Source organism: Ornithodoros turicata, chromosome 4, assembly GCF_037126465.1.
Source record: "Ornithodoros turicata isolate Travis chromosome 4, ASM3712646v1, whole genome shotgun sequence".
Taxonomy (NCBI): Eukaryota; Metazoa; Arthropoda; class Arachnida; order Ixodida; family Argasidae; genus Ornithodoros; species Ornithodoros turicata.
Window position 1 is genome coordinate 13017537 of NC_088204.1, and position 14752 is coordinate 13032288.

Below are 14752 nucleotides of genomic sequence, written 5' to 3' on the forward strand. Positions count from 1 at the left end.
GGCCCTGCGGTCTCGTGTCAGATGTGGATTACCAGTACGGCCAACAGGAGGCGTATTCAGACGAATCTGTGACGTCAGAGCGGGCGTGTATGACCACTGAATGTTGCGAAGTGTGCGCTGTTCGAACGACTTAATAATAATAATAATAGTAACAATACTACTACTACTACTAATAATAATAATAATAATAATAATAATAAATATGAAACATGTGGTAATCAACGATAAAAGTTGATCTTGTTCATGCCCTTGACCCTTGCTATAATCCTCTCCACACGGCGCACGCTTACTTATTTATCCCTTTCTAATGCTTGTTCTGCAAATGGCTCGTATATGAGAAGGAATTGGCTGTTGTGTTCAATATATATTTAACTTGCTGATACGCACATACAAGGATCTACTGACTGTACTTACTCCCGTAGAGATCCTTGGCTATTTATCTGTGGTCGTGAGGTGTTCTACCGGTTAAACATCCATGATGAACTTTCAAGGTGTTCACAAGATGTTTGCAGTAATTTTTGTGGTACCCCCGTTGGAACTAAAAGCGCGGACACTTACTTTTTTTTCACCCTTTGAGTTTTCTTGAACTCTCCCGCCGGTTCCCTTATGGCTCAGTAAATAGGCTACAAGAATTTCCGTTGGGTTACAAAAATACCGGGAATAAGAACTTCCGGTTCCCACTTGCGTGTGGTTCTGCTTCATTTCTGCTTATATTAGTTCTTCACTCTCACTGTTCACCGCTTTACGAAGAAAAGAAGGAAAGAAAATCCCGTATGCTAGGAACAACCAGGAAATATCTCGAACAATAGCTCCTGACGATAAATATTTTTTTTTGTTACAGGTTGCAGGAGTCACCTTGCCAAAGACACGTGATGGGAGAATGAGAAGGTCAGATTTCAGTCTTAGTACAATTGATCTATTTTATTTTATTTTATTTAGTTAGTTTCAGTGTACGTTCTGCACCGAAAATACGCTGAGAATACGAGAGCTTAGAAACCGGTGGTAATTGGATCTAGCTTTTGCGTTCTCCTGCAGCAAATTGAAGTATTTCTTTCTTTTTTTTTTTAAGGAGGGGGAAGGGGGTGAGGCGGCTCTTGCCAGCCAGCCCAATCCGCTTGAGCAACTTCCGTGGGGTAGGGATGTTGGAATTGTTACAAGAGAGTGCTGACCTTCCAACTACATTCGTATCAATTCTTTCTCTTTTCGGCACATGCCGTAGATGGACACGTTCGCTATACGTGCAAGTAGTCCATACTAATAGAAGCCATTGCGAGGAAATCAATGTGTAAGGTGCTTGCTTTTGCGACACAACAGAAATTGACCCCGAAAGGTGCGAAACATGAGGTGGCTGCGCGCGCATACTAAACGGATCATAGCGAATTCAGCTGGTCGTTTTCGGGCAGCGCAGCGCAGCGTAGTGTAGTGTGCCAGTGTCGGTTCAGCCTAGGAACGAACTGAGAGCGAACGGAAGGACCAACGAAACGCGACGCGCATGTTGGATTGAAGCTGTCGTGTGACATGCACACTCGAGCTAGTGCAACTTTTCCTGCACTGCAACGACCAGTTGAATTCACCATAAGAAAGCATGAAGAGCGCTCGGGTTTCATTCACGAAGCCGCCACTCTTCGATCACGCTACTGGTCTTAAGTGAGCACGATCGCCTTGGAACTAATACTTGAACCGGTCAAACACACGGTCGTGAAGAACGCACATTGCTTTATAGTCCGTCCCTGCCGGCACGTGGCCATGTGACACCACGTAATACCACGTGACAGTGCAGAAAAAAATCAGTGGCGATTTAGTGGTAAATCTGAGAGAAATGCGTTAGGATTAAGCGTCTTTTCCGGTCCATACTTGACTTCCGGTCTAAATCCAACTTCCGGTTGTCCACTTCCGGTCTAAACTCGACTTCCCGTTGTCCACTTCTCTTCTAGACTTCCGGTATCCACTTTCGGTTCTCCAATTTCGTTTACTACATGCAAGTCCATTTAATTAACATTTAATTAGCCTAAATTACTTTAAATTACCCTGTAATTACACTTTAATTACCGGAGGTAACCTGAGGATACCTGAGGTATTCATGAATTTCATTTAATCTTTCTCCTAGTTACATATAAACAAAATACAGAAACCGACACTGAAGATTTTTGTTTAAGTTTAATTTGTACAAGCTTTCGCGTGGAGGTCCATTACCAGGTCCAGGTACCACCTGAGGAAGCGTGGACCTCCACGCGAAAGCTTGTACAAATTAAACTTAAACAAAAATCTTCAGTGTCGGTTTCTGTATTTTGTTTATGTGATCTACAGGACTTGACTCCCCTCTTCGTATACGTTCCTAGTTACATAGTATATCTTACATTCATTACCTTTAAACTAAACTTTCTTGCTTTAATTGCCTCTAATTACTTTCAATTACTCCTACTTCTTACTGTTAATTACCTTGGACTACTTCCACATGCAGCTTTTTTTCATTTTGAGAGTCCTAATGCTAACGCATTAATACGTTCTGGAAGCACGAAGTGAAGTCAACGTTCGGAAGCACGTCCTGTAAAGCGTGCTTTCGCTGCAATGTCCGTGTGTACATAGGAGAAGCAATTGAACATTTTTGTTTGTTTGTTTTTGAGCTATTGGTCTCGTATTGGAGCTTTCATCCTGCTAGTTGCGTAACGCTTCTACATTCAAAAAATAAAAAAAACGAAAAAAAAATCATGCGCGTTACACTGTATCCTGCGGAATAGTGGAAATAGAAGTTTGTTTCATCTGCCGTGTTTCATAGGATACTTCCTTTGATTTTGGGCTTCTCACCAACAGCCACACAGCACACCGTCGGCCGGTGCCTCGGACGCAGACCAAAAACTGCTCTCGCTGCTCGCTGCGAGAAAATTTAAGTACGGAGATCGCCAGGCGAAACAATTATACTATGGGAACGATTTTGCTCGGGATCTGGCAAGCAAAGATGCTCAAACGGAAACCATGGGAATTCCCACGGTTTTCCCCGAAAGCACCTTATATCAGTGTGTGTATGTGTGTGTGTGTGTCTGTGTCTGTGTCTGTGTCCGTGTCCCTGTCAGCGACGGAGCACCTATTTAATGACTCATTTTTTTCTTGTCATGGTTAACACCATCCCATTGTTTCGTATGCTTCGTTTCGTATGTTTCGTATGCGCTAGACAAAATCGTAAATAACACATGAGCGATCGAAAATAATCGATAAGCGCAGACATGATCGATTGTGCTTAGTGCCTTGCTTGGTGGACGTACAAGCTAAATCAAATGAATTATAGTATCCTATCTGTTTCTTAGTTGCCGTATTTTCCCTTATTCATCGCCCGTTATATACTGTAAAAAGTGTCCGAAAGCGGCAGTGCGCGTTACCTACCGGTGCACGTTATGCATCACGAATACCTATTCCCGAAAGAGCAGTCTCGTCCAACTTCGAGCCTCGAGCCTTGATCAATGGCTGCTTAACAGTGGAATTACTCATTGCTTCAAGTGCCATGCCCGCGAAAAGTGAGAAAATTGGATGACAGACGACGAGCACGATTATACAGAGAGAGAACACGTTTTTTTTTCTTCTAAAATCCGTGTTAGCGCAGCGAAGCAACTGTGGCTAAGAATGAACACAGTGATCGTACAGAAAGGTAGAAAAGAGGGTCCAGGAAGAAGATGTCAGTTATCCTGAACTCATTTGAGAAGGATGGCGTACTTTGTTGAGAAGGAATCGCGCGGGGACAGAAAAATTGGACAGACGAAAAACAGAAAGCAGGAGATTGGTGACAGGACCGAGGTTGGCAACGACATCGACTCTGTCGTATCTGAGCTTGATTGCTTCGAGTAAAGGCTGTGTGGAAGACGCAATAAAACATACTTACAGCCCAGGCACGTGCCTCGATTGCTGTGGACATAGCGACATCACGGAGACGTCGAGGTTACTGTTTTTCTTGGCTATTAGCGCAGGTATTTTCACCGTTGTGGTATATGCGTTATACAGCGGAAAATACCGTAATCAGACATTTATCAGTGAGTTTTTCTGTCGGTGCTTTTCCTCTCTAGCCCCTCTCATTCCGTTTCTTCATCAATATGCAGGTTCTCTAACTGTGTTCTGGCTACGTTGAACCCCACGCACATGTATGGGTGGGATCTTTCCTTAAATTTTCTTTCTCGCTTTTGGGTGGCTTGGGAAAAAGTCTTCGCCTTCTCTCAAGGGGCTGCCACTGCGGGATTTGTCTCTCATTTCGTCCTCCGACGCTGAATCAGGCAGGGAACCCTAATTACTCGCTCTTCATGAACTGTCGGGCTTGTTTGGTACAATGAATATTAGGCGCATCCTCCCTCCCACTGCGGATGTTTGTTTTGGGAGCAGTGCTAGCGTGTTGCGTGGGCGGGACGTGAAGTGTCTGGGGCATGAGACAGACAGCGAAAGGGTGAAGAAGGGAAGGTGCATGTTGTGGCGAGGAGGACAGGGAGTGACAGGAGAGCGCTCATTAGTGTGGTTGAGGTATAGAAGTAGTTTACGGTGAAGCACTCGCCAGCAGTAGGCTGCTCGTTGTTCTCGTATCGAGCTCTGCGAACGCAATAGTGGATTGTGTGCGACGGTTAAATTTGGAGACTGTGAATTTAAAGGTGGTGGTGGCTGTAGCTGTCAGACTGTAGCTATACTCCAAGCTCGATTGCTGGTTACGTTGCCGGTAATTTTTTTTCCGTTTTGACAAGAATGGTTTCAGTTTAATCAGGCAAGCTAAATGAGGATCAAATTTGTAAAAGACGAAGCTAAACGTTGTATCACGCGCATGCAAGGATGGGAGGGGGGTGACGTAGGATAAAGTTGGCCTAAATATTCGGGCAATGTGCATGCATTCCCCACGGAATATTCCAGAGAGAGAAAGAGCTGATCATGGGCTGTGTTATGTCGAGCATTCAGAGAGTGCCGGAATGTTATTGAATTTTAGTATGATGTACGCTATAGACTTTGCGCACGTAAGGGATATAGCGTTGGTGCTTCTACGCACGAGCAGAACATTAACAGAGCTTTGCGCATTGCGCAATACCAGCACGCTATTTCTTGCGTACGCAAAGGCAGCAGCGTACGTTATACTAAAACTCACTATTGAGAGCGCCGTACTACGCGCCTGGCAGACGATAAGCGTCTGCGTTTTTCACTGTCGTCTGCTACTTAATATCTTGTGGCTCAGCCCCCGGCTCCCGGTGGTGTGAATGTACGCTCAATCTCCAATCACAGGGAGTTGTTTCCCCCTGGGTCCTCGACCTGTATATAAATGTTCACGTGTATTTTAATTCTATGTGACAATAAAATTCACATTTCAAATTCACAATTCAATTCATCCAGATCCAGGCCGTTCTACGCAGCCGCATCTGATTGCTAAAAGCGCCACAAATGATTCTTTAAAAGCTCCGGCTGTAAATATCTCGCAACATGTGTTTTTTCGAACGCACATCAAATCCTTCCCCTGCATCTGCGGCGCAAAAGGGTATTTTCCGCGCGCGCGTTCAAAGAAAGGGAGAGCAACGGAGAAAGAGAAGGGCGTGCGTTAAAAGTGGAAAAGATGGAATCGATGACGGATAAAAAGAGGTGAAAGCGGGCGCCAAATGTTCGCATAAAAGCCGCGAAGAGATAATAAGGAAGCGATCAAGTGGGACTGCTTCTGAAAAGAATTGAATTCAACAAGTGGACGCTAGGAAAATATGGCCGCCAGCCGCGAACGACGCCTTCTATACGTCGTTTTTTTTTTCTTCCTTTTTTTCATATTCGGTGCATTCTTTTTTTATTTTTTATAATTGTTTTTCGTTTCCTTTTCGTTTGTGAAAAGGAGGAGCCCTTCAAAACGGAACCGGAAGTGAAAGAGGGGGTATCCGAAGCAGAATAAGGAGGAACGGAAGTACCATTTTCGCGGAACGGGCAAGAAGGAAGGCGTTATACTGTTGCGTTAACTGGGCACAGATGATGATGAGAAAGACTCTGATGGAGATTTTGGAGGGTTATAGCAGAGGTTACTCGAAGGAGGCGGAGAATGTCGGTGTGAAATGCGGTGAAGCTCTGCTTTAGGAGTATAGTACGGTATAACTTCTCGGGAACAAAAGAATGAACAATTGATACAATATTTAACGGAAGGAATTAACGTTGAAGGAAAGCGCTTTTGGTTTCGGTTGGGCTCGTTAATTCGAAAAGAAACAGATGTGTCGGAAAGCTCTAGGATATTTTTAGCCTGTCTTATGACAAATTAAAGTTTATAGCTTTTAGAACTAAATCTATATCAATCAATTCTATTCGTTAAACCGCTGTGGAACCACGCACATTTCTTAATTGGCTCTGCGCATGCGCAGTTCGTGACGCGTGTGGACAGGACGGGCCACACGGTTACTTAAACAGGACTCCCAGTGTATAGCCATTACCGCCGTTCTCGTTTAGTAATATTTTCTTGTGGTGCGTCAGACACCACAGATCAGCTGTTCGCCTCTCAATCTTCCAGCCTGCAGTCTACCAAACGGGCATCGTTGAAAATATCCGACACAACAAAGGCACTCCTTCCGAAAAGTCACATTCCAAAAAAAAAAAAAAAAAAGTGTCGAAACGTGATCTGAATCCTTTGGGAAATGGGACGGGCATGATATTCTTCCGGTCCGTATGGGAAGGTCAAAGAAAATTGAGCGGTTCGATAGGTAGTGGAAAAAGCCACAGGCCTGATGGGACCGCCGATAACTCGAGCAGAATACTTTTTTTTTTTCAAACAACGATACTGTCAAAACCAACAACATAAAAAAGTAAGACATGGAGCAATTTAAGCAAGAAATATCACTGAATGGATATATCCTCACCTGGTCTGTAGTAATTACCTCTGATGACGTGGATGCTGTACGGGTGATCCATGTACCTGTTAAATGACCATTATTCCTTTTTCGGCGCGATGCGTCTATATTTTGTCACTATACAAGCACAAGCGCTGTAATAACTTGGTTCAAGATGAACTATCCCAACTTTGGCTGACGAGGGAATATATCGCACAGTCGTTTGTTGCAGCAAACTGGAACTGCTCACAGCTTTCTTGCGTTATTCCAGAGAAGTAATACAAACCGACACGCTTGTTGGAAAAGTATCAATATTTATTTGTCTCAGTAGAACCCTACAACTACAAGAACAAGGCATCTTGAATGTGCTGGCGCGTAGCCGGTACCTAACCCTATGTCTTACATCCAAGTATAATAAATACAATCTGCAGAACACGCACAAAGTACAAAATGAGTGAACCCAGTATAAAGGTACTGGTTCGTCATTAGCATCAACGCGTCATTGTAACAATCACACTATCTGTGCCTGCACTTAGCGAGCCACACCTCCGCTGGTAATTTTGTTGTTCTTTCGAGAACCTGATTACAAATAGAACAGGCGCAGGTGAGGCGGCCGCCGAAAAACTACAAAAACTACAGCGAGGTGCAATTCCTATTAATGGAACATTGTTGTGAGGTATGTTGTAAGTGCCGAGACCTGAGCGTTTCAACAAATCTTCGGAAGCCCGAATCGGTCTAACGTTACAACGCGCTTCCCCAACAATTTAACCGACGTTAATCGTCTGTATGATGATGGTTCTTCGAAGTTGTTATTCCATTTCTGATGGGGGCAATTTGGAAAGAGTGGGGAGTGTTCTCTTCGCCCGTTTCTATACTGAATGGTAAAACACTTAAATCAGTAACAACAACAACTTTATTTTATGATGATGATTGAGGAATCCCATCGCCAGGGGGCGATGCTCTCACCCCATTGCTGGTGGTAATGCTGTGGTAATAATGGGTCGCCTCACACTGACGACCGCGAAGCCCTGCGGTGTCCAAAAAGGCCAGAAGAGCTTTGAGGGCAGAGGGTTGGTGGGCCGGATTTGGCCATGGATCGAGCAATTTTGACAAAGAGAGATAACTCGGTAATCTGTTGCAGAGGTCACTAGAGTTACTCTAATCGTAGGTATTGTTTTTTTTTTTATTTTTTGAGGGGGCTCTGTAGAATAAAGGTTTAATGTGAGTTTCGAGGTGAGAACACCAGCTGTATTGTGGAGTGGGTTCCACAAGGTGGAATTCTTTGTTTTTTAAATGCTCGTTTATTTTAAAACTGAAACCTGTTGATTTGACTTCGTACGACACTAGGGACCTCGCTTTTTTCTGTCTTATCTACTGTTCAGCGATTGTTAAAGCGACAGCGCTATATAGGGCCATTGTGTAGATCCCCGTCAGTATAGCTTTATATAGGACCACGTGACACTGACCAAAAATATATGGCCAACGATTGCCTTATTTTATACGCCTTTGGGTACAATTCCCGAAGATGCAGCCAGTTTTTTTTTCCCTTCCAAAATGACAGTCGCCAACCTTAATTAAATTACTTGATTGCCTATAAACCTTTTAACCTGTCGCTCCTATGAGCCGTCCGTTGCAAATTCTACAGACTCTCTATAAAACTCACTATTAGACTTCTCATATTAGGGTGTTTAATCTCGCCAGTTGTTTATCTCACACTTTTGCTAGTCAGTTTCGCTGCAGGAGTCTTACTGGCTAAATTTGGCAACTCTGATTGGTCATAGTAATTTAGGCTATACTACGTCAGCGTCACTTCCTTGTGCTCAAATAGTTTACTTGTTGTTGATATGTGCATTTGCTCTTGATTGGACTGGATTAGATTAAAAATAATATGAAGATGCTTTGGCTAATGCTTTTCTTTCTTTTTTTTTAAATTATTTTCTTTGTATTTACCAAAACCAGTCCTTTGACAACCCTAAACTCCTCCAATCCGTACCATCTGCAAACCGCCCTTAAGGGACCTCTGTAGAACTCTAACTGAACTTTCACTGAACTTTCACTGAACTTCACTGAACTCTATAAAATTATGACGTACCGAAAGAGTGACGCAAATATAGGGTACCTCCACGGGGTACGTTTTCTGGGCACACGGTATTACACAAAAACGCGACTCGAGGAATGGGCGCCGCCATTAGTGCTGCCACCCCGTGGTAGTCACAGGAACTGTGCTCGTGTGGACTGCCGTTTCCAAAGTTCCTTCATTTTCCCGTGTCCGTTTCGTGTTCATTTCGTTCCGGTTCATTTTCTCCCGGAACCCGTGTAGAACAGATATCGCATAGTCCAGCAGTCCTCACGTGAACAACTGTGCATGTCGCACGCGGAAGCAAGCAATCTTCTTTTTCATTGATCTTTTGAACGTTGATACGCTACTCAGATGTTTACGGGATGACCAGCTATATGGAATGTTACGTTATCGTCGGTCATACTCATGAAAGACGGCGGCCACCAGTATTCGTCCCAATGGGAAGAGCGATTTTGGCAGTCCGACCCTGTTGTGTCGTCGCTGGGAACGAGGCTAAGGAGCGCGCGGAGACTAACGGTTTGAGAGTAACGCGACAAGGAGACGGCAACTGGATCAAAACAAGGTATGATACAAGACATAAACAAGCTAGACGCAGCTTCCCTGCTGGCTTCTGTTACACATTTATGTCGTTGCTGTATGGTTCGCCGCCCATGTAATTCCTGAAGTCACAATGGAAACCACAGAACGATATTTAACACGAAGCTCGCTTCTTGAGCTGCGCTTTTAGAGCTTGTCTTCGGTTATGAGACGCATCTTCGTCCGGTTATTGTTCCGTTTCCTCCGTTCCGTCATCGCTTTCGACGCCCTCAGGTATGAACCTGGAAGGACAAAAGTTTTTATTAATGAACTGTCACATTTACTGGAAGCACTCTTCGTGATTCTGAAAATCATAAGTGTACTACAAAAGCAATGCGCATATTTGGTACCGTACAAGAGGATTTGTGCTCTTGAGACTGTTATCGAAATATTATGCAAATCTTGTAAATTATATCCGTTCAGCTTGGTGTTGACACTAACTTTTACAAGGCGGCGACATTTTAATGAAGAATAGCGACACCGATGTCTTCAGATGAAGATCTTCCGGAGCGGTCACCGGAGCGAGATCTCATTTGTGAATCGACGTGTTTCACTGCGAGGATATCAGATATAACTAATTGCAGCGAGGTCGAGAGAAGTCGCAAAACGACGGACGGAAACAGCAGCCGCGATGTTTACAAACGGTTCGGCCGCTGAGCATGGTCGCCGCCATTTTTATGGTCACGTGTATGTTGACGTCAGCGATGACCTGTTTTCCAGGACCTGTCTATGGACTTATACCATCTACAGACTTTTTTCAATGGCGCAGATACATTTACATTGTAATTTATATAAAAGACATTAACCACAGAGAGAGCTACCAAAAATGCATTTTAACGTTTTTTTTAAAACAAGGATTGATTTAATCGTGTATTTTAATTAGAAAGACGTATTTGCTTTCTTAATGCAAGCAAATCAATACGTTGGTCTGTATGGCTCAAGGCATATCGCATGTCTGCTTGGTCCCTCCATGACCCCCAGAAAAAGGCTCATGACCCATTTGGGGGTCATGACCCGCAGTTTGAGAAACACTGCCTTAACGGGTCACGCCGTTTTCACGTGCTCGATCCCACATCCATGCAATATGCGGCATAATACGATGTCTAACTTTCATTCGCCACGACACGAAAATGCCGACCCCCTACAGCATAAACGTCTCCATGCAAGTGTTACCCGCTACCTCTTCTCCATTAAAAAGAAAACATATTTATTGATCCTCACAAGCTTCCCTGCATCGCGGTTGACGTTGTACACCGCCGCATACACAGCGACGCCCAACGAACCCTCAAAAGAAAGATATAGCGTATCAAGAGAAATCTCGCGACTCCAACAGTTTTTTTCGGGGGGCTCAGGGTCGCCGCCGTACACCGCAAACTGTTTTGCATACATTATGCATACGCCTGCTAAAGGGTCTTGTAGAACAAGCCAGAATGTTTACTCTGAGGCCTCGTCTGCGGACCAGCTTAAAGTTTCTACATGCGGTGCCATTTTTTTTGTATGTATGCCTTTTTTTCTTCTTCTTTTACACTACCCTATCCCGGTCCGTGTCTTAAATAAGGATTCTCCATTGGACGACGCGAGACCCAGGGTTGCTTGCATTGCGTCAGCATATTCTCCTTTTCTTTTTTTTTTCTTCTGTTAGTTATGTCCTGTGTGAGCGTTTGTGCGCGAGCAAAAGATGCTGTTTTTAGGAGCTCGTCGAAGCGAAGTATAGTGTCTGGTCAAGATCTATGGCCCCATAGGCTTATGCAGCGAGAGAAAAACGCTCTTCCTTAACCGGCTTGAGACGTACTTTTTTGCATCCATAGTATACACTGTAAAAAAAAAAAAGAGAGAGAGAGAGAGAGAAAGAGTAAATTGGGGGAGTAATTGCAGCCTTTAGTACTCTCCAGTTTAGACTCCGACTCTGGAATTTACTCTTCAGGAAGACAAAAAGTTCCTAAACGTTCCATAAGCTTCCATGCCTTTACTCCCAAGAGGGACTAACGGTTGCGCGTCTTGTCCCAAAAATGACTAAAATTACTCCTTTCCACAGTGCATATATGCATACAAATATATCAACGTAAACAGGATCCATCGTTTGCATCCAGCCAGTTAACCGACTTCCGAAGCGAACTGAACTACCCCTCACCGTTTACGAATCTCGCACAAGCACTGCACGTTGTTGTTCGGTGCATCAACACCTTCCCACGTCACGCGGAAGAAAACATGCCCTGAAACAGGAGCGCGGATAAATTACCATTACAGATAAGATACAACAGGGACTCGTATGGCGCACTTCACATTGAACGCGCCGTGTGCGAAAATACTATACAGCGATCAATGTTCTCCAAGGATGACGGCATCGAGATTGTGAACGATTTTTCGAGATCTCGCGCCCGTATGGGAACATTACACACGATTGAGGTTCTCCGCGATCAATACCAAGTTCTTAAAAGCCTAGTTGGAATGAGGTTGTACAAGATGCTTTCTGATTACATCTCGAATCTCCGAGGTATAACCCGCGTTGAGAGACGGGACCCCCGTTCGATGGGTTTTCAATTGGGCGAGAGCGTGCAGTGAAGGTGGATTTATGTGGACGAAGATTGTGATGCGTTGATGTATAAGTTAACTTCCCTCCGTTTCGCGAAATTAGTTTCTGTGACCCGAAGTTGTGATTATTGGCTCTCTGTAGGTTTAGTTTACTTAGGTTTGGAAAGGTAGGCTTGGGAATAGCGCATCCTGTTTTACGTAGTTTTTTTTCTTCTGGTCTTCCCTCCGCACATTAAAGTACGTGTGAATGTAAATTGTAATTTCAGTTCGTTATTTAGATCGACGTTTCGGGGTCTAATTGTGAAAGCAAGGAACGAAGACAAAATATCTCAATCAATCTCATTGAACCTCATTGTCACGCGTTTCCCAAATACTCCAATATTTTTACTAAGTGATTTTAATTATCTGTCTGTTGTATATGGTCTCCCCGACATGTACTTGAAAGCTCTGGTGAGGCTGCCGATTTTGACAACGTGTGCAATGACTTCAATTTAACGCAATTGGTCACAATACCTACGAGAGTTGTTGGTGAGTCATGATTTAGTTGTTGTTGTTGTTGTTGTTGTTGTTGGTGATAGTGCTAATGTTTTGGATCTTGTCCTGGCTTCCGATCCCTCAAAAGTATCCGACCTTGTATACCTGTACTCATTAATTCATCATGTTGTCATGCACTTTTTTTATTAACATTCCATCAAATTCTCGGTCTAAACTTGTTAAAACTATACGTAATTACAATAGAGCTGAGTTTGACGTCATTAATCGTGATTTAGAAAAGTTTTCTCACGTTTTCCTAAATGGTTCTTCTAGTCGTCCTACACTTGAAGAAAACTGGAACATGTTTGTTGATAGACTTGCTAAGCTTGTCGGCGTATATATTTCGATTGTTAAATTGTTTCCTCACCCGAGTCTCCGTGGTTTGACAAGGCCTTACGGCGAAAGAAGAAATAAAGCGTAGGCTACTAAGAAAGGCCTTAAGAAAGCGGAAGCGTAGGCTATTCGGAACTGCTCGAACAGATAGCCCATGCAATTGGCAGAAGTATAAAGAAGCCGTCAGTGAATACAAAGTTGCCATTACTGAAGCCAAACAATTTTTTTTTCTCTTCAACGCTTCCAAACTTATTGTAAACTAACCCAAAACAATTTTGGCGCACTGTGAACAAACAGGCGCACTGTGAACAAACAAGCCCACCTACCCATAACGCTCACTGATAACAATGTTACCATCATACCTGACTGTGCAACAGCTGAGGCAATTCAACAACCACTTTGCTGATATCTTTTCTGCTGCAAATACCGATAACCCTCGTGTGCCGAGACCGCGAAACTTCGTGCCTATGGATGCACTGATAATCGACCCGTTCGGTGTGGCCAACGTAATAGACAGGCTTAAACTGTCGTCAAGCTTGGACGCTGATAATATCAACACTAAACCCTCAAAAAGCACGAAAATGTACTCGTCAATCATGCTTACTAAACTCTTTGAACAGTCGTTGGAGGTGGGTGAGCTCCCGCATGCGTGGGAAATCGGAAAGGTCATCCCTATTTATAAGTCAGGCAACAAGTGCACTGCTGCTAACTACCGTCCCATATCACTAACGAGTATACCGTGCAAGATATTGGAACATATCATCTGCAGTCATCTAACCCAACATCTTGAATCAAACTCTTTCTTCTGCCCTTATCAACGTGGTTTTGGTAAACATTTTTCTTGTGTGACTCCGTTGGTATCTTTCATTCATCATGTTCGTCTTCTTTCAGACAGAGGAACTGATGTTGATTGTATATTCCCAAGCAGCACAATGTACTGAAAGTCGAGTGCAATAGGGGTGGACGGTATGTGTCTTATCAATGTTCTTTAGTTTCACGAGTCTCTTCAAGGCCTTCCACCTACCCGTCCACCCCTATTGCACTCGGCTTTCAGTACATTTTGCTGCTTGGGTTTTTGGACTTCAGTGAAGCCTTCGATGAGGTCCCTCATAATCTGTTGCTTTTAAAATTATCCTTACTAAACGTTGACCCTATGTGTTGTCCTTGATTCAGTCTTTCCTTATTGGGCGGTCACAGTTTGTCACACTAAACAACGTCACCTCTGCCCTAACCCCTGTCTCCTCCGGCGTCCCCCGGGGTTCCGTCTTGTGCCCGATACTTTTCCTCATATTCATTAACGATTTACCTGGGTGCGTTCGGCCTCCCATTCGACTTTATGCCGACGACTGTGTAGTCTCTCGAGACATAACTAACCCCTCTTATTCTCACATTCTGCAGTCGGATCTTGACTCCCTTCTTGACTGGTGCCCAGCATGGTCCATGGCATTGAATATTAATAAATGTAAATGTTTAAGGATTTCGCGTTCACGTAGTCAGCCACCCACGTTTCCATATAAAATTAACGACGTCCCTCTCGATCAAGTATCTGAATATAAGTATCTTGGGGTTAATATCTCATCGCCCCTCTCTTGGAAGTCCCATATCACGCACATTTGTAAGTCAGCAAACTCTTCTCTTGGCTTCATCAGACGCTCATTCTACATGGCCCCTTCCAAGGTTAAGCTACAGACAGCTATACAGATCTCTCGTGCGACCAAAATTAGAGTACGCATCATCGGAAGGGGTCCTGGAACTGATAACCTCATCAAAATGTTAGAATCGATACAAAACCGAGCCAGCCGTTTTATACTCTCTAACTACCGTGGCCACATCAAGTGTCAGTCTCATGAAAAGGTTTCTGGGTTTACCTTCGTCGCAAGAATGCCCGCTTGTC

General features: G+C 43.9%; 2 long non-coding RNA genes across 3 annotated transcripts in view; one reads left to right on the forward strand and one right to left on the reverse strand.

The window, feature by feature from the left end:
- The window catches only part of LOC135391085 (uncharacterized), a 139449-nt gene that overhangs the window by 76823 nt on the left and 47874 nt on the right, over window positions 1-14752 (forward strand). For both annotated transcript variants that reach the window (XR_010421857.1, XR_010421856.1), the window contains exon 3: window positions 842-888. This is a non-coding gene — a long non-coding RNA (uncharacterized LOC135391085). The remainder of the gene's footprint in view (window positions 1-841; window positions 889-14752) is intronic.
- The window catches only part of LOC135391084 (uncharacterized), a 117516-nt gene continuing 109870 nt past the window's right edge, over window positions 7107-14752 (reverse strand). Inside the window, exon 4 of the long non-coding RNA XR_010421855.1 lies at window positions 7107-9701. This is a non-coding gene — a long non-coding RNA (uncharacterized LOC135391084). The remainder of the gene's footprint in view (window positions 9702-14752) is intronic.